Source organism: Lissotriton vulgaris, chromosome 10 (genome assembly GCF_964263255.1).
Source record: "Lissotriton vulgaris chromosome 10, aLisVul1.2, whole genome shotgun sequence".
NCBI classification, from domain to species: domain Eukaryota; kingdom Metazoa; phylum Chordata; class Amphibia; order Caudata; family Salamandridae; genus Lissotriton; species Lissotriton vulgaris.
In genome coordinates, this window is record NC_141698.1 from 536,053,387 (window position 1) to 536,079,326 (window position 25,940).

General features: G+C 47.5%; 46 non-coding genes across 46 annotated transcripts; all 46 read left to right on the forward strand.

Moving 5' to 3' along the window:
- The first annotated feature begins 315 nt into the window (after nucleotides 1-315).
- Nucleotides 316-387, forward strand: TRNAP-CGG (transfer RNA proline (anticodon CGG)). The gene has a single exon. It is a non-coding gene; the product is annotated as a tRNA-Pro (tRNA).
- Nucleotides 388-772: 385 nt separating this feature from the next.
- Nucleotides 773-845, forward strand: TRNAV-UAC (transfer RNA valine (anticodon UAC)). Its single transcript has one exon. It is a non-coding gene; the product is annotated as a tRNA-Val (tRNA).
- A 405-nt stretch (nucleotides 846-1,250) lies between these two features.
- On the forward strand, nucleotides 1,251-1,322 carry TRNAP-AGG (transfer RNA proline (anticodon AGG)). The gene has a single exon. It is a non-coding gene; the product is annotated as a tRNA-Pro (tRNA).
- Nucleotides 1,323-1,707: 385 nt separating this feature from the next.
- TRNAV-AAC (transfer RNA valine (anticodon AAC)) lies at nucleotides 1,708-1,780 on the forward strand. The gene has a single exon. It is a non-coding gene; the product is annotated as a tRNA-Val (tRNA).
- A 293-nt stretch (nucleotides 1,781-2,073) lies between these two features.
- Nucleotides 2,074-2,185, forward strand: TRNAL-CAA (transfer RNA leucine (anticodon CAA)). The gene is made up of 2 exons: nucleotides 2,074-2,111; nucleotides 2,140-2,185. It is a non-coding gene; the product is annotated as a tRNA-Leu (tRNA).
- A 932-nt stretch (nucleotides 2,186-3,117) lies between these two features.
- On the forward strand, nucleotides 3,118-3,189 carry TRNAP-CGG (transfer RNA proline (anticodon CGG)). The gene has a single exon. It is a non-coding gene; the product is annotated as a tRNA-Pro (tRNA).
- A 385-nt stretch (nucleotides 3,190-3,574) lies between these two features.
- TRNAV-UAC (transfer RNA valine (anticodon UAC)) lies at nucleotides 3,575-3,647 on the forward strand. Its single transcript has one exon. It is a non-coding gene; the product is annotated as a tRNA-Val (tRNA).
- A 405-nt stretch (nucleotides 3,648-4,052) lies between these two features.
- TRNAP-AGG (transfer RNA proline (anticodon AGG)) lies at nucleotides 4,053-4,124 on the forward strand. The gene has a single exon. It is a non-coding gene; the product is annotated as a tRNA-Pro (tRNA).
- A 385-nt stretch (nucleotides 4,125-4,509) lies between these two features.
- Nucleotides 4,510-4,582, forward strand: TRNAV-AAC (transfer RNA valine (anticodon AAC)). The gene has a single exon. It is a non-coding gene; the product is annotated as a tRNA-Val (tRNA).
- A 293-nt stretch (nucleotides 4,583-4,875) lies between these two features.
- TRNAL-CAA (transfer RNA leucine (anticodon CAA)) lies at nucleotides 4,876-4,987 on the forward strand. Its single transcript has 2 exons — nucleotides 4,876-4,913; nucleotides 4,942-4,987. It is a non-coding gene; the product is annotated as a tRNA-Leu (tRNA).
- A 932-nt stretch (nucleotides 4,988-5,919) lies between these two features.
- Nucleotides 5,920-5,991, forward strand: TRNAP-CGG (transfer RNA proline (anticodon CGG)). Its single transcript has one exon. It is a non-coding gene; the product is annotated as a tRNA-Pro (tRNA).
- Nucleotides 5,992-6,376: 385 nt separating this feature from the next.
- Nucleotides 6,377-6,449, forward strand: TRNAV-UAC (transfer RNA valine (anticodon UAC)). Its single transcript has one exon. It is a non-coding gene; the product is annotated as a tRNA-Val (tRNA).
- A 405-nt stretch (nucleotides 6,450-6,854) lies between these two features.
- Nucleotides 6,855-6,926, forward strand: TRNAP-AGG (transfer RNA proline (anticodon AGG)). The gene has a single exon. It is a non-coding gene; the product is annotated as a tRNA-Pro (tRNA).
- Nucleotides 6,927-7,311: 385 nt separating this feature from the next.
- TRNAV-AAC (transfer RNA valine (anticodon AAC)) lies at nucleotides 7,312-7,384 on the forward strand. The gene has a single exon. It is a non-coding gene; the product is annotated as a tRNA-Val (tRNA).
- A 293-nt stretch (nucleotides 7,385-7,677) lies between these two features.
- On the forward strand, nucleotides 7,678-7,789 carry TRNAL-CAA (transfer RNA leucine (anticodon CAA)). Its single transcript has 2 exons — nucleotides 7,678-7,715; nucleotides 7,744-7,789. It is a non-coding gene; the product is annotated as a tRNA-Leu (tRNA).
- A 932-nt stretch (nucleotides 7,790-8,721) lies between these two features.
- Nucleotides 8,722-8,793, forward strand: TRNAP-CGG (transfer RNA proline (anticodon CGG)). The gene has a single exon. It is a non-coding gene; the product is annotated as a tRNA-Pro (tRNA).
- Nucleotides 8,794-9,178: 385 nt separating this feature from the next.
- TRNAV-UAC (transfer RNA valine (anticodon UAC)) lies at nucleotides 9,179-9,251 on the forward strand. Its single transcript has one exon. It is a non-coding gene; the product is annotated as a tRNA-Val (tRNA).
- A 405-nt stretch (nucleotides 9,252-9,656) lies between these two features.
- TRNAP-AGG (transfer RNA proline (anticodon AGG)) lies at nucleotides 9,657-9,728 on the forward strand. Its single transcript has one exon. It is a non-coding gene; the product is annotated as a tRNA-Pro (tRNA).
- A 385-nt stretch (nucleotides 9,729-10,113) lies between these two features.
- On the forward strand, nucleotides 10,114-10,186 carry TRNAV-AAC (transfer RNA valine (anticodon AAC)). Its single transcript has one exon. It is a non-coding gene; the product is annotated as a tRNA-Val (tRNA).
- Nucleotides 10,187-10,479: 293 nt separating this feature from the next.
- Nucleotides 10,480-10,591, forward strand: TRNAL-CAA (transfer RNA leucine (anticodon CAA)). Its single transcript has 2 exons — nucleotides 10,480-10,517; nucleotides 10,546-10,591. It is a non-coding gene; the product is annotated as a tRNA-Leu (tRNA).
- Nucleotides 10,592-11,523: 932 nt separating this feature from the next.
- On the forward strand, nucleotides 11,524-11,595 carry TRNAP-CGG (transfer RNA proline (anticodon CGG)). The gene has a single exon. It is a non-coding gene; the product is annotated as a tRNA-Pro (tRNA).
- Nucleotides 11,596-11,980: 385 nt separating this feature from the next.
- Nucleotides 11,981-12,053, forward strand: TRNAV-UAC (transfer RNA valine (anticodon UAC)). The gene has a single exon. It is a non-coding gene; the product is annotated as a tRNA-Val (tRNA).
- A 405-nt stretch (nucleotides 12,054-12,458) lies between these two features.
- On the forward strand, nucleotides 12,459-12,530 carry TRNAP-AGG (transfer RNA proline (anticodon AGG)). Its single transcript has one exon. It is a non-coding gene; the product is annotated as a tRNA-Pro (tRNA).
- Nucleotides 12,531-12,915: 385 nt separating this feature from the next.
- TRNAV-AAC (transfer RNA valine (anticodon AAC)) lies at nucleotides 12,916-12,988 on the forward strand. Its single transcript has one exon. It is a non-coding gene; the product is annotated as a tRNA-Val (tRNA).
- A 293-nt stretch (nucleotides 12,989-13,281) lies between these two features.
- Nucleotides 13,282-13,393, forward strand: TRNAL-CAA (transfer RNA leucine (anticodon CAA)). Its single transcript has 2 exons — nucleotides 13,282-13,319; nucleotides 13,348-13,393. It is a non-coding gene; the product is annotated as a tRNA-Leu (tRNA).
- A 932-nt stretch (nucleotides 13,394-14,325) lies between these two features.
- On the forward strand, nucleotides 14,326-14,397 carry TRNAP-CGG (transfer RNA proline (anticodon CGG)). Its single transcript has one exon. It is a non-coding gene; the product is annotated as a tRNA-Pro (tRNA).
- A 385-nt stretch (nucleotides 14,398-14,782) lies between these two features.
- Nucleotides 14,783-14,855, forward strand: TRNAV-UAC (transfer RNA valine (anticodon UAC)). Its single transcript has one exon. It is a non-coding gene; the product is annotated as a tRNA-Val (tRNA).
- Nucleotides 14,856-15,260: 405 nt separating this feature from the next.
- Nucleotides 15,261-15,332, forward strand: TRNAP-AGG (transfer RNA proline (anticodon AGG)). The gene has a single exon. It is a non-coding gene; the product is annotated as a tRNA-Pro (tRNA).
- A 386-nt stretch (nucleotides 15,333-15,718) lies between these two features.
- On the forward strand, nucleotides 15,719-15,791 carry TRNAV-AAC (transfer RNA valine (anticodon AAC)). Its single transcript has one exon. It is a non-coding gene; the product is annotated as a tRNA-Val (tRNA).
- A 293-nt stretch (nucleotides 15,792-16,084) lies between these two features.
- Nucleotides 16,085-16,196, forward strand: TRNAL-CAA (transfer RNA leucine (anticodon CAA)). The gene is made up of 2 exons: nucleotides 16,085-16,122; nucleotides 16,151-16,196. It is a non-coding gene; the product is annotated as a tRNA-Leu (tRNA).
- A 932-nt stretch (nucleotides 16,197-17,128) lies between these two features.
- TRNAP-CGG (transfer RNA proline (anticodon CGG)) lies at nucleotides 17,129-17,200 on the forward strand. The gene has a single exon. It is a non-coding gene; the product is annotated as a tRNA-Pro (tRNA).
- A 385-nt stretch (nucleotides 17,201-17,585) lies between these two features.
- TRNAV-UAC (transfer RNA valine (anticodon UAC)) lies at nucleotides 17,586-17,658 on the forward strand. The gene has a single exon. It is a non-coding gene; the product is annotated as a tRNA-Val (tRNA).
- A 405-nt stretch (nucleotides 17,659-18,063) lies between these two features.
- On the forward strand, nucleotides 18,064-18,135 carry TRNAP-AGG (transfer RNA proline (anticodon AGG)). The gene has a single exon. It is a non-coding gene; the product is annotated as a tRNA-Pro (tRNA).
- A 385-nt stretch (nucleotides 18,136-18,520) lies between these two features.
- TRNAV-AAC (transfer RNA valine (anticodon AAC)) lies at nucleotides 18,521-18,593 on the forward strand. Its single transcript has one exon. It is a non-coding gene; the product is annotated as a tRNA-Val (tRNA).
- Nucleotides 18,594-18,886: 293 nt separating this feature from the next.
- TRNAL-CAA (transfer RNA leucine (anticodon CAA)) lies at nucleotides 18,887-18,998 on the forward strand. The gene is made up of 2 exons: nucleotides 18,887-18,924; nucleotides 18,953-18,998. It is a non-coding gene; the product is annotated as a tRNA-Leu (tRNA).
- A 932-nt stretch (nucleotides 18,999-19,930) lies between these two features.
- On the forward strand, nucleotides 19,931-20,002 carry TRNAP-CGG (transfer RNA proline (anticodon CGG)). The gene has a single exon. It is a non-coding gene; the product is annotated as a tRNA-Pro (tRNA).
- Nucleotides 20,003-20,387: 385 nt separating this feature from the next.
- TRNAV-UAC (transfer RNA valine (anticodon UAC)) lies at nucleotides 20,388-20,460 on the forward strand. Its single transcript has one exon. It is a non-coding gene; the product is annotated as a tRNA-Val (tRNA).
- Nucleotides 20,461-20,865: 405 nt separating this feature from the next.
- On the forward strand, nucleotides 20,866-20,937 carry TRNAP-AGG (transfer RNA proline (anticodon AGG)). The gene has a single exon. It is a non-coding gene; the product is annotated as a tRNA-Pro (tRNA).
- A 385-nt stretch (nucleotides 20,938-21,322) lies between these two features.
- On the forward strand, nucleotides 21,323-21,395 carry TRNAV-AAC (transfer RNA valine (anticodon AAC)). Its single transcript has one exon. It is a non-coding gene; the product is annotated as a tRNA-Val (tRNA).
- Nucleotides 21,396-21,688: 293 nt separating this feature from the next.
- Nucleotides 21,689-21,800, forward strand: TRNAL-CAA (transfer RNA leucine (anticodon CAA)). Its single transcript has 2 exons — nucleotides 21,689-21,726; nucleotides 21,755-21,800. It is a non-coding gene; the product is annotated as a tRNA-Leu (tRNA).
- Nucleotides 21,801-22,732: 932 nt separating this feature from the next.
- Nucleotides 22,733-22,804, forward strand: TRNAP-CGG (transfer RNA proline (anticodon CGG)). The gene has a single exon. It is a non-coding gene; the product is annotated as a tRNA-Pro (tRNA).
- A 385-nt stretch (nucleotides 22,805-23,189) lies between these two features.
- Nucleotides 23,190-23,262, forward strand: TRNAV-UAC (transfer RNA valine (anticodon UAC)). The gene has a single exon. It is a non-coding gene; the product is annotated as a tRNA-Val (tRNA).
- Nucleotides 23,263-23,667: 405 nt separating this feature from the next.
- Nucleotides 23,668-23,739, forward strand: TRNAP-AGG (transfer RNA proline (anticodon AGG)). The gene has a single exon. It is a non-coding gene; the product is annotated as a tRNA-Pro (tRNA).
- A 385-nt stretch (nucleotides 23,740-24,124) lies between these two features.
- Nucleotides 24,125-24,197, forward strand: TRNAV-AAC (transfer RNA valine (anticodon AAC)). The gene has a single exon. It is a non-coding gene; the product is annotated as a tRNA-Val (tRNA).
- A 293-nt stretch (nucleotides 24,198-24,490) lies between these two features.
- Nucleotides 24,491-24,602, forward strand: TRNAL-CAA (transfer RNA leucine (anticodon CAA)). The gene is made up of 2 exons: nucleotides 24,491-24,528; nucleotides 24,557-24,602. It is a non-coding gene; the product is annotated as a tRNA-Leu (tRNA).
- A 932-nt stretch (nucleotides 24,603-25,534) lies between these two features.
- On the forward strand, nucleotides 25,535-25,606 carry TRNAP-CGG (transfer RNA proline (anticodon CGG)). The gene has a single exon. It is a non-coding gene; the product is annotated as a tRNA-Pro (tRNA).
- The last annotated feature ends 334 nt before the right edge of the window (nucleotides 25,607-25,940 follow it).

Sequence of the window (25,940 nt, forward strand, 5' to 3'; positions counted from 1 at the left end):
ATCAAACACCTCTTTCTCAGGCGCAAGAAATGGTGGGCCCTTCATTGCTTCTGGTGTGGAAGTCTATGGAGCAAGGGTCCAGGACTTGCAGAGGAGTACAAGTGCCAGAAAGTGCTTGCTGTTCTCATCTGTGCCTTTTTACTGCTCACTGGCCGATAGGAGATTGGCTGCCCCCTTCCTTGCTGGAGTGAAAAAACAACAACTTGAGAGAAAACATGACTTTGTGTGGCTCACTTATAGGGAGACGAGCCAAATAGCCCTGCTGTTTTCTGAAAGACGCTTCAGTAATTGTTCAAAATGTCTCCTGGCCACTCAGGCTCGTTGGTCTAGGGGTATGATTCTCGCTTCGGGTGCGAGAGGTCCCGGGTTCAAATCCCGGACGAGCCCATCCTGTGGAAGTTTTCAGGCTGCTTGTCATATAGGAGCCTTTCTTCTTTTCAATGCTATAAGACGCTGTGTATGTCGAGAAGGTTCCTTACCCTGCACGCTATTTTCCACTTTTGACATGATAAAGGAGTGCAGGACTTCCTTGCAACTGCTTTTCTGGGCTGGACCAGCAGTGTAGGAACATTACATGCAAAGAGTTTTTCTAGTGTCATTTCAGGATATGGTTTCAAAATCGCCTCTTGGGGAAAAAAGTGGTCCTCATTCCTGTCTTCCAAAGAAAGAGAGACCGGGTAAGGAGAGCCCAACTTTGAGCTTCAAGGACGTTGGCCCTTAGTCTGTGCGTTCCAACCCAATACACGCCAACAAGATTCCTGAGGTAGTGTCTGTTTCTGTAGTGTAGTGGTTATCACGTTCGCCTTACACGCGAAAGGTCCCTGGTTCGAGACCGGGCAGAAATGCAGCTTGCTGTTTTTCACAGTGTTTGCATTTACTGGCTCACTTTATAGAAAAGCTGAGATAATAGAGGCTGTCTATTCCTCACCAGCCTGACGTAGTGTGCTCCAGAGATCTCAGTGACAGCTCGAAAAGAGAAGTGACGATAGCTTGCGCCATTCGCTTGCTCGCACTTTGCTCTGTAGGGTGGGCCTACTTCATGAAAGCAAGGCATGAGAGAAGAAATGCTTCTCTTGTCCTCACCACGAGCAGACACTTAAAGCAAACAAACTGTCTGAAGGACAGAGGCTTTTTAATTTCTTGTTTGATGACGGTCATGGAAAAGACAGCAATCATATTGCAGAACAGAGCAGCATGTACTGGCTAGCTGCCACTAACCCCTGGAGCCGTGTCAGAGGTGACTCTTGCGTGGCTCGTTGGTCTAGGGGTATGATTCTCGCTTAGGGTGCGAGAGGTCCCGGGTTCAAATCCCGGACGAGCCCTTTTTAGAGGTAAACATACAAACCCTACTAAAAAAGCACTATGCCTGACTATTTCTCGTTATACTGGGTGCATTGTTGCACAACATATTTCTAACCTCAGAAGAAAAATGGATCACCATGCTTTATCTGCCTACCTGCTTAGTCTCAGTGTGTCCCAGGTGATGCTTTCCCAAGCTGTACTCGCTGGCATTTAGGCATCAAATATTTGCCTGTCGATGCCTGCACAAGTGAGTTTTGAATACGTCTAATTGCAAGCATGTTGGATGATATCTCTGAGGTTTTCACACTTGTTCTGCATATTCTGAGCCGCTGCTGATACAGCAGAATAGAAGTAGGGTGAAGACTTGAGAGAAACTTTCCTCTAACAGTAGAAAGCACCAAGGTAGTTTCTGTAGTGTAGTGGTCATCACGTTCACCTAACACGCGAAAGGTCCCCGGTTCGAGACGGGGCAGAAACACTGTGCATTGGATGCTTTTTTTGTGCACACTCTAAAACCTTATTATCTCAATGCAAGTTTAAGAAGAGGTGGTCTTTGAACACGGTGAGCCGCGAGAATTTTTTTTTACCTTTGCAGACGAAACAAAGTTATCTCCATCGATCATCTGGGGGTTGTTCTTGGGCCTATTTTTATTTTGTGTGAGCTATGTTGTATTGTTGGGGCCTTTACACCTGTGACATTTCTGTGAACGTTGTAAGTGGAAACGTTGGCAGGTGCAGACAGAAAAGTCAGAACTAAGCACACCCTGAGCCGTCAGGATGGCCGAGTGGTCTAAGGCGCCAGACTCAAGAGAGCTTGATCTTCAGTGATGCTGAGCCTTCTGGTCTCCTCATGGAGGCGTGGGTTCAAATCCCACTTCTGACAGGTCCCTTTTACACCCTTAAGTCTTCCTAATTTTTGCAGTGCATTCCCCACACACACCACAATATTTGCGGGAACCTGTAGTAAATAAAGAGAAATCCACCAGGCTGGGCCCTCAATCACAATTCCATGTATTTCTGAAAGTGACACCGCAGGCACACCTTCCATTACATTTGCAATCCATCACAGTAACTGCCTTGCTGGGTTTCGAAATAAGCAGTTGATCCCATCATTTGTTGTGAGGCTCTCCTGCCACCTTTTGGGCAGAGAAGGCACTGTCCCTGCAACAACACAGGCAGACATGTTCAACAGGGCTTCCTGGTTATGTGGGAGGAGCAGATTGCCAATGGTCCCCCCTTGAAAATTCTAATTTACATAAGGAAGACAGAGAGGTAGCTGGTAGTAGGCACTACACACGGACATTGCACTCCCTCTTGTGATTTGCAGCCAATTCTAGATTGAGGCAGGAGGAAAGGAGGAGACTCGCCCAACAATGGCCATACTGGGAAGTCAGCCACTCTGGGTCTCCCAGGTGAATGTTTCAGGCCTGTGAGCCACTCATATAAATCTCGCCTGATCGAGCCTGATCGAGCGCTGAGCGGGCGCGTTTGAATCCAAATATCAAACACCTCTTTCTCAGGCGCAAGAAATGGTGGGCCCTTCATTGCTTCTGGTGTGGAAGTCTATGGAGCAAGGGTCCAGGACTTGCAGAGGAGTACAAGTGCCAGAAAGTGCTTGCTGTTCTCATCTGTGCCTTTTTACTGCTCACTGGCCGATAGGAGATTGGCTGCCCCCTTCCTTGCTGGAGTGAAAAAACAACAACTTGAGAGAAAACATGACTTTGTGTGGCTCACTTATAGGGAGACGAGCCAAATAGCCCTGCTGTTTTCTGAAAGACGCTTCAGTAATTGTTCAAAATGTCTCCTGGCCACTCAGGCTCGTTGGTCTAGGGGTATGATTCTCGCTTCGGGTGCGAGAGGTCCCGGGTTCAAATCCCGGACGAGCCCATCCTGTGGAAGTTTTCAGGCTGCTTGTCATATAGGAGCCTTTCTTCTTTTCAATGCTATAAGACGCTGTGTATGTCGAGAAGGTTCCTTACCCTGCACGCTATTTTCCACTTTTGACATGATAAAGGAGTGCAGGACTTCCTTGCAACTGCTTTTCTGGGCTGGACCAGCAGTGTAGGAACATTACATGCAAAGAGTTTTTCTAGTGTCATTTCAGGATATGGTTTCAAAATCGCCTCTTGGGGAAAAAAGTGGTCCTCATTCCTGTCTTCCAAAGAAAGAGAGACCGGGTAAGGAGAGCCCAACTTTGAGCTTCAAGGACGTTGGCCCTTAGTCTGTGCGTTCCAACCCAATACACGCCAACAAGATTCCTGAGGTAGTGTCTGTTTCTGTAGTGTAGTGGTTATCACGTTCGCCTTACACGCGAAAGGTCCCTGGTTCGAGACCGGGCAGAAATGCAGCTTGCTGTTTTTCACAGTGTTTGCATTTACTGGCTCACTTTATAGAAAAGCTGAGATAATAGAGGCTGTCTATTCCTCACCAGCCTGACGTAGTGTGCTCCAGAGATCTCAGTGACAGCTCGAAAAGAGAAGTGACGATAGCTTGCGCCATTCGCTTGCTCGCACTTTGCTCTGTAGGGTGGGCCTACTTCATGAAAGCAAGGCATGAGAGAAGAAATGCTTCTCTTGTCCTCACCACGAGCAGACACTTAAAGCAAACAAACTGTCTGAAGGACAGAGGCTTTTTAATTTCTTGTTTGATGACGGTCATGGAAAAGACAGCAATCATATTGCAGAACAGAGCAGCATGTACTGGCTAGCTGCCACTAACCCCTGGAGCCGTGTCAGAGGTGACTCTTGCGTGGCTCGTTGGTCTAGGGGTAGGATTCTCGCTTAGGGTGCGAGAGGTCCCGGGTTCAAATCCCGGACGAGCCCTTTTTAGAGGTAAACATACAAACCCTACTAAAAAAGCACTATGCCTGACTATTTCTCGTTATACTGGGTGCATTGTTGCACAACATATTTCTAACCTCAGAAGAAAAATGGATCACCATGCTTTATCTGCCTACCTGCTTAGTCTCAGTGTGTCCCAGGTGATGCTTTCCCAAGCTGTACTCGCTGGCATTTAGGCATCAGATATTTGCCTGTCGATGCCTGCACAAGTGAGTTTTGAATACGTCTAATTGCAAGCATGTTGGATGATATCTCTGAGGTTTTCACACTTGTTCTGCACATTCTGAGCCGCTGCTGATACAGCAGAATAGAAGTAGGGTGAAGACTTGAGAGAAACTTTCCTCTAACAGTAGAAAGCACCAAGGTAGTTTCTGTAGTGTAGTGGTCATCACGTTCGCCTAACACGCGAAAGGTCCCCGGTTCGAGACGGGGCAGAAACACTGTGCATTGGATGCTTTTTTTGTGCACACTCTAAAACCTTATTATCTCAATGCAAGTTTAAGAAGAGGTGGTCTTTGAACACGGTGAGCCGCGAGAATTTTTTTTTACCTTTGCAGACGAAACAAAGTTATCTCCATCGATCATCTGGGGGTTGTTCTTGGGCCTATTTTTATTTTGTGTGAGCTATGTTGTATTGTTGGGGCCTTTACACCTGTGACATTTCTGTGAACGTTGTAAGTGGAAACGTTGGCAGGTGCAGACAGAAAAGTCAGAACTAAGCACACCCTGAGCCGTCAGGATGGCCGAGTGGTCTAAGGCGCCAGACTCAAGAGAGCTTGATCTTCAGTGATGCTGAGCCTTCTGGTCTCCTCATGGAGGCGTGGGTTCAAATCCCACTTCTGACAGGTCCCTTTTACACCCTTAAGTCTTCCTAATTTTTGCAGTGCATTCCCCACACACACCACAATATTTGCGGGAACCTGTAGTAAATAAAGAGAAATCCACCAGGCTGGGCCCTCAATCACAATTCCATGTATTTCTGAAAGTGACACCGCAGGCACACCTTCCATTACATTTGCAATCCATCACAGTAACTGCCTTGCTGGGTTTCGAAATAAGCAGTTGATCCCATCATTTGTTGTGAGGCTCTCCTGCCACCTTTTGGGCAGAGAAGGCACTGTCCCTGCAACAACACAGGCAGACATGTTCAACAGGGCTTCCTGGTTATGTGGGAGGAGCAGATTGCCAATGGTCCCCCCTTGAAAATTCTAATTTACATAAGGAAGACAGAGAGGTAGCTGGTAGTAGGCACTACACACGGACATTGCACTCCCTCTTGTAATTTGCAGCCAATTCTAGATTGAGGCAGGAGGAAAGGAGGAGACTCGCCCAACAATGGCCATACTGGGAAGTCAGCCACTCTGGGTCTCCCAGGTGAATGTTTCAGGCCTGTGAGCCACTCATATAAATCTCGCCTGATCGAGCCTGATCGAGCGCTGAGCGAGCGCGTTTGAATCCAAATATCAAACACCTCTTTCTCAGGCGCAAGAAATGGTGGGCCCTTCATTGCTTCTGGTGTGGAAGTCTATGGAGCAAGGGTCCAGGACTTGCAGAGGAGTACAAGTGCCAGAAAGTGCTTGCTGTTCTCATCTGTGCCTTTTTACTGCTCACTGGCCGATAGGAGATTGGCTGCCCCCTTCCTTGCTGGAGTGAAAAAACAACAACTTGAGAGAAAACATGACTTTGTGTGGCTCACTTATAGGGAGACGAGCCAAATAGCCCTGCTGTTTTCTGAAAGACGCTTCAGTAATTGTTCAAAATGTCTCCTGGCCACTCAGGCTCGTTGGTCTAGGGGTATGATTCTCGCTTCGGGTGCGAGAGGTCCCGGGTTCAAATCCCGGACGAGCCCATCCTGTGGAAGTTTTCAGGCTGCTTGTCATATAGGAGCCTTTCTTCTTTTCAATGCTATAAGACGCTGTGTATGTCGAGAAGGTTCCTTACCCTGCACGCTATTTTCCACTTTTGACATGATAAAGGAGTGCAGGACTTCCTTGCAACTGCTTTTCTGGGCTGGACCAGCAGTGTAGGAACATTACATGCAAAGAGTTTTTCTAGTGTCATTTCAGGATATGGTTTCAAAATCGCCTCTTGGGGAAAAAAGTGGTCCTCATTCCTGTCTTCCAAAGAAAGAGAGACCGGGTAAGGAGAGCCCAACTTTGAGCTTCAAGGACGTTGGCCCTTAGTCTGTGCGTTCCAACCCAATACACGCCAACAAGATTCCTGAGGTAGTGTCTGTTTCTGTAGTGTAGTGGTTATCACGTTCGCCTTACACGCGAAAGGTCCCTGGTTCGAGACCGGGCAGAAATGCAGCTTGCTGTTTTTCACAGTGTTTGCATTTACTGGCTCACTTTATAGAAAAGCTGAGATAATAGAGGCTGTCTATTCCTCACCAGCCTGACGTAGTGTGCTCCAGAGATCTCAGTGACAGCTCGAAAAGAGAAGTGACGATAGCTTGCGCCATTCGCTTGCTCGCACTTTGCTCTGTAGGGTGGGCCTACTTCATGAAAGCAAGGCATGAGAGAAGAAATGCTTCTCTTGTCCTCACCACGAGCAGACACTTAAAGCAAACAAACTGTCTGAAGGACAGAGGCTTTTTAATTTCTTGTTTGATGACGGTCATGGAAAAGACAGCAATCATATTGCAGAACAGAGCAGCATGTACTGGCTAGCTGCCACTAACCCCTGGAGCCGTGTCAGAGGTGACTCTTGCGTGGCTCGTTGGTCTAGGGGTAGGATTCTCGCTTAGGGTGCGAGAGGTCCCGGGTTCAAATCCCGGACGAGCCCTTTTTAGAGGTAAACATACAAACCCTACTAAAAAAGCACTATGCCTGACTATTTCTCGTTATACTGGGTGCATTGTTGCACAACATATTTCTAACCTCAGAAGAAAAATGGATCACCATGCTTTATCTGCCTACCTGCTTAGTCTCAGTGTGTCCCAGGTGATGCTTTCCCAAGCTGTACTCGCTGGCATTTAGGCATCAGATATTTGCCTGTCGATGCCTGCACAAGTGAGTTTTGAATACGTCTAATTGCAAGCATGTTGGATGATATCTCTGAGGTTTTCACACTTGTTCTGCACATTCTGAGCCGCTGCTGATACAGCAGAATAGAAGTAGGGTGAAGACTTGAGAGAAACTTTCCTCTAACAGTAGAAAGCACCAAGGTAGTTTCTGTAGTGTAGTGGTCATCACGTTCGCCTAACACGCGAAAGGTCCCCGGTTCGAGACGGGGCAGAAACACTGTGCATTGGATGCTTTTTTTGTGCACACTCTAAAACCTTATTATCTCAATGCAAGTTTAAGAAGAGGTGGTCTTTGAACACGGTGAGCCGCGAGAATTTTTTTTTACCTTTGCAGACGAAACAAAGTTATCTCCATCGATCATCTGGGGGTTGTTCTTGGGCCTATTTTTATTTTGTGTGAGCTATGTTGTATTGTTGGGGCCTTTACACCTGTGACATTTCTGTGAACGTTGTAAGTGGAAACGTTGGCAGGTGCAGACAGAAAAGTCAGAACTAAGCACACCCTGAGCCGTCAGGATGGCCGAGTGGTCTAAGGCGCCAGACTCAAGAGAGCTTGATCTTCAGTGATGCTGAGCCTTCTGGTCTCCTCATGGAGGCGTGGGTTCAAATCCCACTTCTGACAGGTCCCTTTTACACCCTTAAGTCTTCCTAATTTTTGCAGTGCATTCCCCACACACACCACAATATTTGCGGGAACCTGTAGTAAATAAAGAGAAATCCACCAGGCTGGGCCCTCAATCACAATTCCATGTATTTCTGAAAGTGACACCGCAGGCACACCTTCCATTACATTTGCAATCCATCACAGTAACTGCCTTGCTGGGTTTCGAAATAAGCAGTTGATCCCATCATTTGTTGTGAGGCTCTCCTGCCACCTTTTGGGCAGAGAAGGCACTGTCCCTGCAACAACACAGGCAGACATGTTCAACAGGGCTTCCTGGTTATGTGGGAGGAGCAGATTGCCAATGGTCCCCCCTTGAAAATTCTAATTTACATAAGGAAGACAGAGAGGTAGCTGGTAGTAGGCACTACACACGGACATTGCACTCCCTCTTGTGATTTGCAGCCAATTCTAGATTGAGGCAGGAGGAAAGGAGGAGACTCGCCCAACAATGGCCATACTGGGAAGTCAGCCACTCTGGGTCTCCCAGGTGAATGTTTCAGGCCTGTGAGCCACTCATATAAATCTCGCCTGATCGAGCCTGATCGAGCGCTGAGCGAGCGCGTTTGAATCCAAATATCAAACACCTCTTTCTCAGGCGCAAGAAATGGTGGGCCCTTCATTGCTTCTGGTGTGGAAGTCTATGGAGCAAGGGTCCAGGACTTGCAGAGGAGTACAAGTGCCAGAAAGTGCTTGCTGTTCTCATCTGTGCCTTTTTACTGCTCACTGGCCGATAGGAGATTGGCTGCCCCCTTCCTTGCTGGAGTGAAAAAACAACAACTTGAGAGAAAACATGACTTTGTGTGGCTCACTTATAGGGAGACGAGCCAAATAGCCCTGCTGTTTTCTGAAAGACGCTTCAGTAATTGTTCAAAATGTCTCCTGGCCACTCAGGCTCGTTGGTCTAGGGGTATGATTCTCGCTTCGGGTGCGAGAGGTCCCGGGTTCAAATCCCGGACGAGCCCATCCTGTGGAAGTTTTCAGGCTGCTTGTCATATAGGAGCCTTTCTTCTTTTCAATGCTATAAGACGCTGTGTATGTCGAGAAGGTTCCTTACCCTGCACGCTATTTTCCACTTTTGACATGATAAAGGAGTGCAGGACTTCCTTGCAACTGCTTTTCTGGGCTGGACCAGCAGTGTAGGAACATTACATGCAAAGAGTTTTTCTAGTGTCATTTCAGGATATGGTTTCAAAATCGCCTCTTGGGGAAAAAAGTGGTCCTCATTCCTGTCTTCCAAAGAAAGAGAGACCGGGTAAGGAGAGCCCAACTTTGAGCTTCAAGGACGTTGGCCCTTAGTCTGTGCGTTCCAACCCAATACACGCCAACAAGATTCCTGAGGTAGTGTCTGTTTCTGTAGTGTAGTGGTTATCACGTTCGCCTTACACGCGAAAGGTCCCTGGTTCGAGACCGGGCAGAAATGCAGCTTGCTGTTTTTCACAGTGTTTGCATTTACTGGCTCACTTTATAGAAAAGCTGAGATAATAGAGGCTGTCTATTCCTCACCAGCCTGACGTAGTGTGCTCCAGAGATCTCAGTGACAGCTCGAAAAGAGAAGTGACGATAGCTTGCGCCATTCGCTTGCTCGCACTTTGCTCTGTAGGGTGGGCCTACTTCATGAAAGCAAGGCATGAGAGAAGAAATGCTTCTCTTGTCCTCACCACGAGCAGACACTTAAAGCAAACAAACTGTCTGAAGGACAGAGGCTTTTTAATTTCTTGTTTGATGACGGTCATGGAAAAGACAGCAATCATATTGCAGAACAGAGCAGCATGTACTGGCTAGCTGCCACTAACCCCTGGAGCCGTGTCAGAGGTGACTCTTGCGTGGCTCGTTGGTCTAGGGGTAGGATTCTCGCTTAGGGTGCGAGAGGTCCCGGGTTCAAATCCCGGACGAGCCCTTTTTAGAGGTAAACATACAAACCCTACTAAAAAAGCACTATGCCTGACTATTTCTCGTTATACTGGGTGCATTGTTGCACAACATATTTCTAACCTCAGAAGAAAAATGGATCACCATGCTTTATCTGCCTACCTGCTTAGTCTCAGTGTGTCCCAGGTGATGCTTTCCCAAGCTGTACTCGCTGGCATTTAGGCATCAGATATTTGCCTGTCGATGCCTGCACAAGTGAGTTTTGAATACGTCTAATTGCAAGCATGTTGGATGATATCTCTGAGGTTTTCACACTTGTTCTGCACATTCTGAGCCGCTGCTGATACAGCAGAATAGAAGTAGGGTGAAGACTTGAGAGAAACTTTCCTCTAACAGTAGAAAGCACCAAGGTAGTTTCTGTAGTGTAGTGGTCATCACGTTCGCCTAACACGCGAAAGGTCCCCGGTTCGAGACGGGGCAGAAACACTGTGCATTGTCTGCTTTTTTTGTGCACACTCTAAAACCTTATTATCTCAATGCAAGTTTAAGAAGAGGTGGTCTTTGAACACGGTGAGCCGCGAGAATTTTTTTTTACCTTTGCAGACGAAACAAAGTTATCTCCATCGATCATCTGGGGGTTGTTCTTGGGCCTATTTTTATTTTGTGTGAGCTATGTTGTATTGTTGGGGCCTTTACACCTGTGACATTTCTGTGAACGTTGTAAGTGGAAACGTTGGCAGGTGCAGACAGAAAAGTCAGAACTAAGCACACCCTGAGCCGTCAGGATGGCCGAGTGGTCTAAGGCGCCAGACTCAAGAGAGCTTGATCTTCAGTGATGCTGAGCCTTCTGGTCTCCTCATGGAGGCGTGGGTTCAAATCCCACTTCTGACAGGTCCCTTTTACACCCTTAAGTCTTCCTAATTTTTGCAGTGCATTCCCCACACACACCACAATATTTGCGGGAACCTGTAGTAAATAAAGAGAAATCCACCAGGCTGGGCCCTCAATCACAATTCCATGTATTTCTGAAAGTGACACCGCAGGCACACCTTCCATTACATTTGCAATCCATCACAGTAACTGCCTTGCTGGGTTTCGAAATAAGCAGTTGATCCCATCATTTGTTGTGAGGCTCTCCTGCCACCTTTTGGGCAGAGAAGGCACTGTCCCTGCAACAACACAGGCAGACATGTTCAACAGGGCTTCCTGGTTATGTGGGAGGAGCAGATTGCCAATGGTCCCCCCTTGAAAATTCTAATTTACATAAGGAAGACAGAGAGGTAGCTGGTAGTAGGCACTACACACGGACATTGCACTCCCTCTTGTGATTTGCAGCCAATTCTAGATTGAGGCAGGAGGAAAGGAGGAGACTCGCCCAACAATGGCCATACTGGGAAGTCAGCCACTCTGGGTCTCCCAGGTGAATGTTTCAGGCCTGTGAGCCACTCATATAAATCTCGCCTGATCGAGCCTGATCGAGCGCTGAGCGAGCGCGTTTGAATCCAAATATCAAACACCTCTTTCTCAGGCGCAAGAAATGGTGGGCCCTTCATTGCTTCTGGTGTGGAAGTCTATGGAGCAAGGGTCCAGGACTTGCAGAGGAGTACAAGTGCCAGAAAGTGCTTGCTGTTCTCATCTGTGCCTTTTTACTGCTCACTGGCCGATAGGAGATTGGCTGCCCCCTTCCTTGCTGGAGTGAAAAAACAACAACTTGAGAGAAAACATGACTTTGTGTGGCTCACTTATAGGGAGACGAGCCAAATAGCCCTGCTGTTTTCTGAAAGACGCTTCAGTAATTGTTCAAAATGTCTCCTGGCCACTCAGGCTCGTTGGTCTAGGGGTATGATTCTCGCTTCGGGTGCGAGAGGTCCCGGGTTCAAATCCCGGACGAGCCCATCCTGTGGAAGTTTTCAGGCTGCTTGTCATATAGGAGCCTTTCTTCTTTTCAATGCTATAAGACGCTGTGTATGTCGAGAAGGTTCCTTACCCTGCACGCTATTTTCCACTTTTGACATGATAAAGGAGTGCAGGACTTCCTTGCAACTGCTTTTCTGGGCTGGACCAGCAGTGTAGGAACATTACATGCAAAGAGTTTTTCTAGTGTCATTTCAGGATATGGTTTCAAAATCGCCTCTTGGGGAAAAAAGTGGTCCTCATTCCTGTCTTCCAAAGAAAGAGAGACCGGGTAAGGAGAGCCCAACTTTGAGCTTCAAGGACGTTGGCCCTTAGTCTGTGCGTTCCAACCCAATACACGCCAACAAGATTCCTGAGGTAGTGTCTGTTTCTGTAGTGTAGTGGTTATCACGTTCGCCTTACACGCGAAAGGTCCCTGGTTCGAGACCGGGCAGAAATGCAGCTTGCTGTTTTTCACAGTGTTTGCATTTACTGGCTCACTTTATAGAAAAGCTGAGATAATAGAGGCTGTCTATTCCTCACCAGCCTGACGTAGTGTGCTCCAGAGATCTCAGTGACAGCTCGAAAAGAGAAGTGACGATAGCTTGCGCCATTCGCTTGCTCGCACTTTGCTCTGTAGGGTGGGCCTACTTCATGAAAGCAAGGCATGAGAGAAGAAATGCTTCTCTTGTCCTCACCACGAGCAGACACTTAAAGCAAACAAACTGTCTGAAGGACAGAGGCTTTTTAATTTCTTGTTTGATGACGGTCATGGAAAAGACAGCAATCATATTGCAGAACAGAGCAGCATGTACTGGCTAGCTGCCACTAACCCCTGGAGCCGTGTCAGAGGTGACTCTTGCGTGGCTCGTTGGTCTAGGGGTATGATTCTCGCTTAGGGTGCGAGAGGTCCCGGGTTCAAATCCCGGACGAGCCCTTTTTAGAGGTAAACATACAAACCCTACTAAAAAAGCACTATGCCTGACTATTTCTCGTTATACTGGGTGCATTGTTGCACAACATATTTCTAACCTCAGAAGAAAAATGGATCACCATGCTTTATCTGCCTACCTGCTTAGTCTCAGTGTGTCCCAGGTGATGCTTTCCCAAGCTGTACTCGCTGGCATTTAGGCATCAAATATTTGCCTGTCGATGCCTGCACAAGTGAGTTTTGAATACGTCTAATTGCAAGCATGTTGGATGATATCTCTGAGGTTTTCACACTTGTTCTGCATATTCTGAGCCGCTGCTGATACAGCAGAATAGAAGTAGGGTGAAGACTTGAGAGAAACTTTCCTCTAACAGTAGAAAGCACCAAGGTAGTTTCTGTAGTGTAGTGGTCATCACGTTCACCTAACACGCGAAAGGTCCCCGGTTCGAGACGGGGCAGAAACACTGTGCATTGGATGCTTTTTTTGTGCACACTCTAAAACCTTATTATCTCAATGCAAGTTTAAGAAGAGGTGGTCTTTGAACACGGTGAGCCGCGAGAATTTTTTTTTACCTTTGCAGACGAAACAAAGTTATCTCCATCGATCATCTGGGGGTTGTTCTTGGGCCTATTTTTATTTTGTGTGAGCTATGTTGTATTGTTGGGGCCTTTACACCTGTGACATTTCTGTGAACGTTGTAAGTGGAAACGTTGGCAGGTGCAGACAGAAAAGTCAGAACTAAGCACACCCTGAGCCGTCAGGATGGCCGAGTGGTCTAAGGCGCCAGACTCAAGAGAGCTTGATCTTCAGTGATGCTGAGCCTTCTGGTCTCCTCATGGAGGCGTGGGTTCAAATCCCACTTCTGACAGGTCCCTTTTACACCCTTAAGTCTTCCTAATTTTTGCAGTGCATTCCCCACACACACCACAATATTTGCGGGAACCTGTAGTAAATAAAGAGAAATCCACCAGGCTGGGCCCTCAATCACAATTCCATGTATTTCTGAAAGTGACACCGCAGGCACACCTTCCATTACATTTGCAATCCATCACAGTAACTGCCTTGCTGGGTTTCGAAATAAGCAGTTGATCCCATCATTTGTTGTGAGGCTCTCCTGCCACCTTTTGGGCAGAGAAGGCACTGTCCCTGCAACAACACAGGCAGACATGTTCAACAGGGCTTCCTGGTTATGTGGGAGGAGCAGATTGCCAATGGTCCCCCCTTGAAAATTCTAATTTACATAAGGAAGACAGAGAGGTAGCTGGTAGTAGGCACTACACACGGACATTGCACTCCCTCTTGTGATTTGCAGCCAATTCTAGATTGAGGCAGGAGGAAAGGAGGAGACTCGCCCAACAATGGCCATACTGGGAAGTCAGCCACTCTGGGTCTCCCAGGTGAATGTTTCAGGCCTGTGAGCCACTCATATAAATCTCGCCTGATCGAGCCTGATCGAGCGCTGAGCGAGCGCGTTTGAATCCAAATATCAAACACCTCTTTCTCAGGCGCAAGAAATGGTGGGCCCTTCATTGCTTCTGGTGTGGAAGTCTATGGAGCAAGGGTCCAGGACTTGCAGAGGAGTACAAGTGCCAGAAAGTGCTTGCTGTTCTCATCTGTGCCTTTTTACTGCTCACTGGCCGATAGGAGATTGGCTGCCCCCTTCCTTGCTGGAGTGAAAAAACAACAACTTGAGAGAAAACATGACTTTGTGTGGCTCACTTATAGGGAGACGAGCCAAATAGCCCTGCTGTTTTCTGAAAGACGCTTCAGTAATTGTTCAAAATGTCTCCTGGCCACTCAGGCTCGTTGGTCTAGGGGTATGATTCTCGCTTCGGGTGCGAGAGGTCCCGGGTTCAAATTCTGGACGAGCCCATCCTGTGGAAGTTTTCAGGCTGCTTGTCATATAGGAGCCTTTCTTCTTTTCAATGCTATAAGACGCTGTGTATGTCGAGAAGGTTCCTTACCCTGCACGCTATTTTCCACTTTTGACATGATAAAGGAGTGCAGGACTTCCTTGCAACTGCTTTTCTGGGCTGGACCAGCAGTGTAGGAACATTACATGCAAAGAGTTTTTCTAGTGTCATTTCAGGATATGGTTTCAAAATCGCCTCTTGGGGAAAAAAGTGGTCCTCATTCCTGTCTTCCAAAGAAAGAGAGACCGGGTAAGGAGAGCCCAACTTTGAGCTTCAAGGACGTTGGCCCTTAGTCTGTGCGTTCCAACCCAATACACGCCAACAAGATTCCTGAGGTAGTGTCTGTTTCTGTAGTGTAGTGGTTATCACGTTCGCCTTACACGCGAAAGGTCCCTGGTTCGAGACCGGGCAGAAATGCAGCTTGCTGTTTTTCACAGTGTTTGCATTTACTGGCTCACTTTATAGAAAAGCTGAGATAATAGAGGCTGTCTATTCCTCACCAGCCTGACGTAGTGTGCTCCAGAGATCTCAGTGACAGCTCGAAAAGAGAAGTGACGATAGCTTGCGCCATTCGCTTGCTCGCACTTTGCTCTGTAGGGTGGGCCTACTTCATGAAAGCAAGGCATGAGAGAAGAAATGCTTCTCTTGTCCTCACCACGAGCAGACACTTAAAGCAAACAAACTGTCTGAAGGACAGAGGCTTTTTAATTTCTTGTTTGATGACGGTCATGGAAAAGACAGCAATCATATTGCAGAACAGAGCAGCATGTACTGGCTAGCTGCCACTAACCCCTGGAGCCGTGTCAGAGGTGACTCTTGCGTGGCTCGTTGGTCTAGGGGTATGATTCTCGCTTAGGGTGCGAGAGGTCCCGGGTTCAAATCCCGGACGAGCCCTTTTTTAGAGGTAAACATACAAACCCTACTAAAAAAGCACTATGCCTGACTATTTCTCGTTATACTGGGTGCATTGTTGCACAACATATTTCTAACCTCAGAAGAAAAATGGATCACCATGCTTTATCTGCCTACCTGCTTAGTCTCAGTGTGTCCCAGGTGATGCTTTCCCAAGCTGTACTCGCTGGCATTTAGGCATCAAATATTTGCCTGTCGATGCCTGCACAAGTGAGTTTTGAATACGTCTAATTGCAAGCATGTTGGATGATATCTCTGAGGTTTTCACACTTGTTCTGCATATTCTGAGCCGCTGCTGATACAGCAGAATAGAAGTAGGGTGAAGACTTGAGAGAAACTTTCCTCTAACAGTAGAAAGCACCAAGGTAGTTTCTGTAGTGTAGTGGTCATCACGTTCGCCTAACACGCGAAAGGTCCCCGGTTCGAGACGGGGCAGAAACACTGTGCATTGGATGCTTTTTTTGTGCACACTCTAAAACCTTATTATCTCAATGCAAGTTTAAGAAGAGGTGGTCTTTGAACACGGTGAGCCGCGAGAATTTTTTTTTACCTTTGCAGACGAAACAAAGTTATCTCCATCGATCATCTGGGGGTTGTTCTTGGGCCTATTTTTATTTTGTGTGAGCTATGTTGTATTGTTGGGGCCTTTACACCTGTGACATTTCTGTGAACGTTGTAAGTGGAAACGTTGGCAGGTGCAGACAGAAAAGTCAGAACTAAGCACACCCTGAGCCGTCAGGATGGCCGAGTGGTCTAAGGCGCCAGACTCAAGAGAGCTTGATCTTCAGTGATGCTGAGCCTTCTGGTCTCCTCATGGAGGCGTGGGTTCAAATCCCACTTCTGACAGGTCCCTTTTACACCCTTAAGTCTTCCTAATTTTTGCAGTGCATTCCCCACACACACCACAATATTTGCGGGAACCTGTAGTAAATAAAGAGAAATCCACCAGGCTGGGCCCTCAATCACAATTCCATGTATTTCTGAAAGTGACACCGCAGGCACACCTTCCATTACATTTGCAATCCATCACAGTAACTGCCTTGCTGGGTTTCGAAATAAGCAGTTGATCCCATCATTTGTTGTGAGGCTCTCCTGCCACCTTTTTGGCAGAGAAGGCACTGTCCCTGCAACAACACAGGCAGACATGTTCAACAGGGCTTCCTGGTTATGTGGGAGGAGCAGATTGCCAATGGTCCCCCCTTGAAAATTCTAATTTACATAAGGAAGACAGAGAGGTAGCTGGTAGTAGGCACTACACACGGACATTGCACTCCCTCTTGTGATTTGCAGCCAATTCTAGATTGAGGCAGGAGGAAAGGAGGAGACTCGCCCAACAATGGCCATACTGGGAAGTCAGCCACTCTGGGTCTCCCAGGTGAATGTTTCAGGCCTGTGAGCCACTCATATAAATCTCGCCTGATCGAGCCTGATCGAGCGCTGAGCGGGCGCGTTTGAATCCAAATATCAAACACCTCTTTCTCAGGCGCAAGAAATGGTGGGCCCTTCATTGCTTCTGGTGTGGAAGTCTATGGAGCAAGGGTCCAGGACTTGCAGAGGAGTACAAGTGCCAGAAAGTGCTTGCTGTTCTCATCTGTGCCTTTTTACTGCTCACTGGCCGATAGGAGATTGGCTGCCCCCTTCCTTGCTGGAGTGAAAAAACAACAACTTGAGAGAAAACATGACTTTGTGTGGCTCACTTATAGGGAGACGAGCCAAATAGCCCTGCTGTTTTCTGAAAGACGCTTCAGTAATTGTTCAAAATGTCTCCTGGCCACTCAGGCTCGTTGGTCTAGGGGTATGATTCTCGCTTCGGGTGCGAGAGGTCCCGGGTTCAAATCCCGGACGTGCCCATCCTGTGGAAGTTTTCAGGCTGCTTGTCATATAGGAGCCTTTCTTCTTTTCAATGCTATAAGACGCTGTGTATGTCGAGAAGGTTCCTTACCCTGCACGCTATTTTCCACTTTTGACATGATAAAGGAGTGCAGGACTTCCTTGCAACTGCTTTTCTGGGCTGGACCAGCAGTGTAGGAACATTACATGCAAAGAGTTTTTCTAGTGTCATTTCAGGATATGGTTTCAAAATCGCCTCTTGGGGAAAAAAGTGGTCCTCATTCCTGTCTTCCAAAGAAAGAGAGACCGGGTAAGGAGAGCCCAACTTTGAGCTTCAAGGACGTTGGCCCTTAGTCTGTGCGTTCCAACCCAATACACGCCAACAAGATTCCTGAGGTAGTGTCTGTTTCTGTAGTGTAGTGGTTATCACGTTCGCCTTACACGCGAAAGGTCCCTGGTTCGAGACCGGGCAGAAATGCAGCTTGCTGTTTTTCACAGTGTTTGCATTTACTGGCTCACTTTATAGAAAAGCTGAGATAATAGAGGCTGTCTATTCCTCACCAGCCTGACGTAGTGTGCTCCAGAGATCTCAGTGACAGCTCGAAAAGAGAAGTGACGATAGCTTGCGCCATTCGCTTGCTCGCACTTTGCTCTGTAGGGTGGGCCTACTTCATGAAAGCAAGGCATGAGAGAAGAAATGCTTCTCTTGTCCTCACCACGAGCAGACACTTAAAGCAAACAAACTGTCTGAAGGACAGAGGCTTTTTAATTTCTTGTTTGATGACGGTCATGGAAAAGACAGCAATCATATTGCAGAACAGAGCAGCATGTACTGGCTAGCTGCCACTAACCCCTGGAGCCGTGTCAGAGGTGACTCTTGCGTGGCTCGTTGGTCTAGGGGTATGATTCTCGCTTAGGGTGCGAGAGGTCCCGGGTTCAAATCCCGGACGAGCCCTTTTTAGAGGTAAACATACAAACCCTACTAAAAAAGCACTATGCCTGACTATTTCTCGTTATACTGGGTGCATTGTTGCACAACATATTTCTAACCTCAGAAGAAAAATGGATCACCATGCTTTATCTGCCTACCTGCTTAGTCTCAGTGTGTCCCAGGTGATGCTTTCCCAAGCTGTACTCGCTGGCATTTAGGCATCAGATATTTGCCTGTCGATGCCTGCACAAGTGAGTTTTGAATACGTCTAATTGCAAGCATGTTGGATGATATCTCTGAGGTTTTCACACTTGTTCTGCACATTCTGAGCCGCTGCTGATACAGCAGAATAGAAGTAGGGTGAAGACTTGAGAGAAACTTTCCTCTAACAGTAGAAAGCACCAAGGTAGTTTCTGTAGTGTAGTGGTCATCACGTTCGCCTAACACGCGAAAGGTCCCCGGTTCGAGACGGGGCAGAAACACTGTGCATTGGATGCTTTTTTTGTGCACACTCTAAAACCTTATTATCTCAATGCAAGTTTAAGAAGAGGTGGTCTTTGAACACGGTGAGCCGCGAGAATTTTTTTTTACCTTTGCAGACGAAACAAAGTTATCTCCATCGATCATCTGGGGGTTGTTCTTGGGCCTATTTTTATTTTGTGTGAGCTATGTTGTATTGTTGGGGCCTTTACACCTGTGACATTTCTGTGAACGTTGTAAGTGGAAACGTTGGCAGGTGCAGACAGAAAAGTCAGAACTAAGCACACCCTGAGCCGTCAGGATGGCCGAGTGGTCTAAGGCGCCAGACTCAAGAGAGCTTGATCTTCAGTGATGCTGAGCCTTCTGGTCTCCTCATGGAGGCGTGGATTCAAATCCCACTTCTGACAGGTCCCTTTTACACCCTTAAGTCTTCCTAATTTTTGCAGTGCATTCCCCACACACACCACAATATTTGCGGGAACCTGTAGTAAATAAAGAGAAATCCACCAGGCTGGGCCCTCAATCACAATTCCATGTATTTCTGAAAGTGACACCGCAGGCACACCTTCCATTACATTTGCAATCCATCACAGTAACTGCCTTGCTGGGTTTCGAAATAAGCAGTTGATCCCATCATTTGTTGTGAGGCTCTCCTGCCACCTTTTTGGCAGAGAAGGCACTGTCCCTGCAACAACACAGGCAGACATGTTCAACAGGGCTTCCTGGTTATGTGGGAGGAGCAGATTGCCAATGGTCCCCCCTTGAAAATTCTAATTTACATAAGGAAGACAGAGAGGTAGCTGGTAGTAGGCACTACACACGGACATTGCACTCCCTCTTGTGATTTGCAGCCAATTCTAGATTGAGGCAGGAGGAAAGGAGGAGACTCGCCCAACAATGGCCATACTGGGAAGTCAGCCACTCTGGGTCTCCCAGGTGAATGTTTCAGGCCTGTGAGCCACTCATATAAATCTCGCCTGATCGAGCCTGATCGAGCGCTGAGCGGGCGCGTTTGAATCCAAATATCAAACACCTCTTTCTCAGGCGCAAGAAATGGTGGGCCCTTCATTGCTTCTGGTGTGGAAGTCTATGGAGCAAGGGTCCAGGACTTGCAGAGGAGTACAAGTGCCAGAAAGTGCTTGCTGTTCTCATCTGTGCCTTTTTACTGCTCACTGGCCGATAGGAGATTGGCTGCCCCCTTCCTTGCTGGAGTGAAAAAACAACAACTTGAGAGAAAACATGACTTTGTGTGGCTCACTTATAGGGAGACGAGCCAAATAGCCCTGCTGTTTTCTGAAAGACGCTTCAGTAATTGTTCAAAATGTCTCCTGGCCACTCAGGCTCGTTGGTCTAGGGGTATGATTCTCGCTTCGGGTGCGAGAGGTCCCGGGTTCAAATCCCGGACGAGCCCATCCTGTGGAAGTTTTCAGGCTGCTTGTCATATAGGAGCCTTTCTTCTTTTCAATGCTATAAGACGCTGTGTATGTCGAGAAGGTTCCTTACCCTGCACGCTATTTTCCACTTTTGACATGATAAAGGAGTGCAGGACTTCCTTGCAACTGCTTTTCTGGGCTGGACCAGCAGTGTAGGAACATTACATGCAAAGAGTTTTTCTAGTGTCATTTCAGGATATGGTTTCAAAATCGCCTCTTGGGGAAAAAAGTGGTCCTCATTCCTGTCTTCCAAAGAAAGAGAGACCGGGTAAGGAGAGCCCAACTTTGAGCTTCAAGGACGTTGGCCCTTAGTCTGTGCGTTCCAACCCAATACACGCCAACAAGATTCCTGAGGTAGTGTCTGTTTCTGTAGTGTAGTGGTTATCACGTTCGCCTTACACGCGAAAGGTCCCTGGTTCGAGACCGGGCAGAAATGCAGCTTGCTGTTTTTCACAGTGTTTGCATTTACTGGCTCACTTTATAGAAAAGCTGAGATAATAGAGGCTGTCTATTCCTCACCAGCCTGACGTAGTGTGCTCCAGAGATCTCAGTGACAGCTCGAAAAGAGAAGTGACGATAGCTTGCGCCATTCGCTTGCTCGCACTTTGCTCTGTAGGGTGGGCCTACTTCATGAAAGCAAGGCATGAGAGAAGAAATGCTTCTCTTGTCCTCACCACGAGCAGACACTTAAAGCAAACAAACTGTCTGAAGGACAGAGGCTTTTTAATTTCTTGTTTGATGACGGTCATGGAAAAGACAGCAATCATATTGCAGAACAGAGCAGCATGTACTGGCTAGCTGCCACTAACCCCTGGAGCCGTGTCAGAGGTGACTCTTGCGTGGCTCGTTGGTCTAGGGGTATGATTCTCGCTTAGGGTGCGAGAGGTCCCGGGTTCAAATCCCGGACGAGCCCTTTTTAGAGGTAAACATACAAACCCTACTAAAAAAGCACTATGCCTGACTATTTCTCGTTATACTGGGTGCATTGTTGCACAACATATTTCTAACCTCAGAAGAAAAATGGATCACCATGCTTTATCTGCCTACCTGCTTAGTCTCAGTGTGTCCCAGGTGATGCTTTCCCAAGCTGTACTCGCTGGCATTTAGGCATCAAATATTTGCCTGTCGATGCCTGCACAAGTGAGTTTTGAATACGTCTAATTGCAAGCATGTTGGATGATATCTCTGAGGTTTTCACACTTGTTCTGCATATTCTGAGCCGCTGCTGATACAGCAGAATAGAAGTAGGGTGAAGACTTGAGAGAAACTTTCCTCTAACAGTAGAAAGCACCAAGGTAGTTTCTGTAGTGTAGTGGTCATCACGTTCACCTAACACGCGAAAGGTCCCCGGTTCGAGACGGGGCAGAAACACTGTGCATTGGATGCTTTTTTTGTGCACACTCTAAAACCTTATTATCTCAATGCAAGTTTAAGAAGAGGTGGTCTTTGAACACGGTGAGCCGCGAGAATTTTTTTTTACCTTTGCAGACGAAACAAAGTTATCTCCATCGATCATCTGGGGGTTGTTCTTGGGCCTATTTTTATTTTGTGTGAGCTATGTTGTATTGTTGGGGCCTTTACACCTGTGACATTTCTGTGAACGTTGTAAGTGGAAACGTTGGCAGGTGCAGACAGAAAAGTCAGAACTAAGCACACCCTGAGCCGTCAGGATGGCCGAGTGGTCTAAGGCGCCAGACTCAAGAGAGCTTGATCTTCAGTGATGCTGAGCCTTCTGGTCTCCTCATGGAGGCGTGGGTTCAAATCCCACTTCTGACAGGTCCCTTTTACACCCTTAAGTCTTCCTAATTTTTGCAGTGCATTCCCCACACACACCACAATATTTGCGGGAACCTGTAGTAAATAAAGAGAAATCCACCAGGCTGGGCCCTCAATCACAATTCCATGTATTTCTGAAAGTGACACCGCAGGCACACCTTCCATTACATTTGCAATCCATCACAGTAACTGCCTTGCTGGGTTTCGAAATAAGCAGTTGATCCCATCATTTGTTGTGAGGCTCTCCTGCCACCTTTTGGGCAGAGAAGGCACTGTCCCTGCAACAACACAGGCAGACATGTTCAACAGGGCTTCCTGGTTATGTGGGAGGAGCAGATTGCCAATGGTCCCCCCTTGAAAATTCTAATTTACATAAGGAAGACAGAGAGGTAGCTGGTAGTAGGCACTACACACGGACATTGCACTCCCTCTTGTGATTTGCAGCCAATTCTAGATTGAGGCAGGAGGAAAGGAGGAGACTCGCCCAACAATGGCCATACTGGGAAGTCAGCCACTCTGGGTCTCCCAGGTGAATGTTTCAGGCCTGTGAGCCACTCATATAAATCTCGCCTGATCGAGCCTGATCGAGCGCTGAGCGAGCGCGTTTGAATCCAAATATCAAACACCTCTTTCTCAGGCGCAAGAAATGGTGGGCCCTTCATTGCTTCTGGTGTGGAAGTCTATGGAGCAAGGGTCCAGGACTTGCAGAGGAGTACAAGTGCCAGAAAGTGCTTGCTGTTCTCATCTGTGCCTTTTTACTGCTCACTGGCCGATAGGAGATTGGCTGCCCCCTTCCTTGCTGGAGTGAAAAAACAACAACTTGAGAGAAAACATGACTTTGTGTGGCTCACTTATAGGGAGACGAGCCAAATAGCCCTGCTGTTTTCTGAAAGACGCTTCAGTAATTGTTCAAAATGTCTCCTGGCCACTCAGGCTCGTTGGTCTAGGGGTATGATTCTCGCTTCGGGTGCGAGAGGTCCCGGGTTCAAATCCCGGACGAGCCCATCCTGTGGAAGTTTTCAGGCTGCTTGTCATATAGGAGCCTTTCTTCTTTTCAATGCTATAAGACGCTGTGTATGTCGAGAAGGTTCCTTACCCTGCACGCTATTTTCCACTTTTGACATGATAAAGGAGTGCAGGACTTCCTTGCAACTGCTTTTCTGGGCTGGACCAGCAGTGTAGGAACATTACATGCAAAGAGTTTTTCTAGTGTCATTTCAGGATATGGTTTCAAAATCGCCTCTTGGGGAAAAAAGTGGTCCTCATTCCTGTCTTCCAAAGAAAGAGAGACCGGGTAAGGAGAGCCCAACTTTGAGCTTCAAGGACGTTGGCCCTTAGTCTGTGCGTTCCAACCCAATACACGCCAACAAGATTCCTGAGGTAGTGTCTGTTTCTGTAGTGTAGTGGTTATCACGTTCGCCTTACACGCGAAAGGTCCCTGGTTCGAGACCGGGCAGAAATGCAGCTTGCTGTTTTTCACAGTGTTTGCATTTACTGGCTCACTTTATAGAAAAGCTGAGATAATAGAGGCTGTCTATTCCTCACCAGCCTGACGTAGTGTGCTCCAGAGATCTCAGTGACAGCTCGAAAAGAGAAGTGACGATAGCTTGCGCCATTCGCTTGCTCGCACTTTGCTCTGTAGGGTGGGCCTACTTCATGAAAGCAAGGCATGAGAGAAGAAATGCTTCTCTTGTCCTCACCACGAGCAGACACTTAAAGCAAACAAACTGTCTGAAGGACAGAGGCTTTTTAATTTCTTGTTTGATGACGGTCATGGAAAAGACAGCAATCATATTGCAGAACAGAGCAGCATGTACTGGCTAGCTGCCACTAACCCCTGGAGCCGTGTCAGAGGTGACTCTTGCGTGGCTCGTTGGTCTAGGGGTATGATTCTCGCTTAGGGTGCGAGAGGTCCCGGGTTCAAATCCCGGACGAGCCCTTTTTAGAGGTAAACATACAAACCCTACTAAAAAAGCACTATGCCTGACTATTTCTCGTTATACTGGGTGCATTGTTGCACAACATATTTCTAACCTCAGAAGAAAAATGGATCACCATGCTTTATCTGCCTACCTGCTTAGTCTCAGTGTGTCCCAGGTGATGCTTTCCCAAGCTGTACTCGCTGGCATTTAGGCATCAAATATTTGCCTGTCGATGCCTGCACAAGTGAGTTTTGAATACGTCTAATTGCAAGCATGTTGGATGATATCTCTGAGGTTTTCACACTTGTTCTGCATATTCTGAGCCGCTGCTGATACAGCAGAATAGAAGTAGGGTGAAGACTTGAGAGAAACTTTCCTCTAACAGTAGAAAGCACCAAGGTAGTTTCTGTAGTGTAGTGGTCATCACGTTCACCTAACACGCGAAAGGTCCCCGGTTCGAGACGGGGCAGAAACACTGTGCATTGGATGCTTTTTTTGTGCACACTCTAAAACCTTATTATCTCAATGCAAGTTTAAGAAGAGGTGGTCTTTGAACACGGTGAGCCGCGAGAATTTTTTTTTACCTTTGCAGACGAAACAAAGTTATCTCCATCGATCATCTGGGGGTTGTTCTTGGGCCTATTTTTATTTTGTGTGAGCTATGTTGTATTGTTGGGGCCTTTACACCTGTGACATTTCTGTGAACGTTGTAAGTGGAAACGTTGGCAGGTGCAGACAGAAAAGTCAGAACTAAGCACACCCTGAGCCGTCAGGATGGCCGAGTGGTCTAAGGCGCCAGACTCAAGAGAGCTTGATCTTCAGTGATGCTGAGCCTTCTGGTCTCCTCATGGAGGCGTGGGTTCAAATCCCACTTCTGACAGGTCCCTTTTACACCCTTAAGTCTTCCTAATTTTTGCAGTGCATTCCCCACACACACCACAATATTTGCGGGAACCTGTAGTAAATAAAGAGAAATCCACCAGGCTGGGCCCTCAATCACAATTCCATGTATTTCTGAAAGTGACACCGCAGGCACACCTTCCATTACATTTGCAATCCATCACAGTAACTGCCTTGCTGGGTTTCGAAATAAGCAGTTGATCCCATCATTTGTTGTGAGGCTCTCCTGCCACCTTTTGGGCAGAGAAGGCACTGTCCCTGCAACAACACAGGCAGACATGTTCAACAGGGCTTCCTGGTTATGTGGGAGGAGCAGATTGCCAATGGTCCCCCCTTGAAAATTCTAATTTACATAAGGAAGACAGAGAGGTAGCTGGTAGTAGGCACTACACACGGACATTGCACTCCCTCTTGTGATTTGCAGCCAATTCTAGATTGAGGCAGGAGGAAAGGAGGAGACTCGCCCAACAATGGCCATACTGGGAAGTCAGCCACTCTGGGTCTCCCAGGTGAATGTTTCAGGCCTGTGAGCCACTCATATAAATCTCGCCTGATCGAGCCTGATCGAGCGCTGAGCGAGCGCGTTTGAATCCAAATATCAAACACCTCTTTCTCAGGCGCAAGAAATGGTGGGCCCTTCATTGCTTCTGGTGTGGAAGTCTATGGAGCAAGGGTCCAGGACTTGCAGAGGAGTACAAGTGCCAGAAAGTGCTTGCTGTTCTCATCTGTGCCTTTTTACTGCTCACTGGCCGATAGGAGATTGGCTGCCCCCTTCCTTGCTGGAGTGAAAAAACAACAACTTGAGAGAAAACATGACTTTGTGTGGCTCACTTATAGGGAGACGAGCCAAATAGCCCTGCTGTTTTCTGAAAGACGCTTCAGTAATTGTTCAAAATGTCTCCTGGCCACTCAGGCTCGTTGGTCTAGGGGTATGATTCTCGCTTCGGGTGCGAGAGGTCCCGGGTTCAAATCCCGGACGTGCCCATCCTGTGGAAGTTTTCAGGCTGCTTGTCATATAGGAGCCTTTCTTCTTTTCAATGCTATAAGACGCTGTGTATGTCGAGAAGGTTCCTTACCCTGCACGCTATTTTCCACTTTTGACATGATAAAGGAGTGCAGGACTTCCTTGCAACTGCTTTTCTGGGCTGGACCAGCAGTGTAGGAACATTACATGCAAAGAGTTTTTCTAGTGTCATTTCAGGATATGGTTTCAAAATCGCCTCTTGGGGAAAAAAGTGGTCCTCATTCCTGTCTTCCAAAGAAAGAGAGACCGGGTAAGGAGAGCCCAACTTTGAGCTTCAAGGACGTTGGCCCTTAG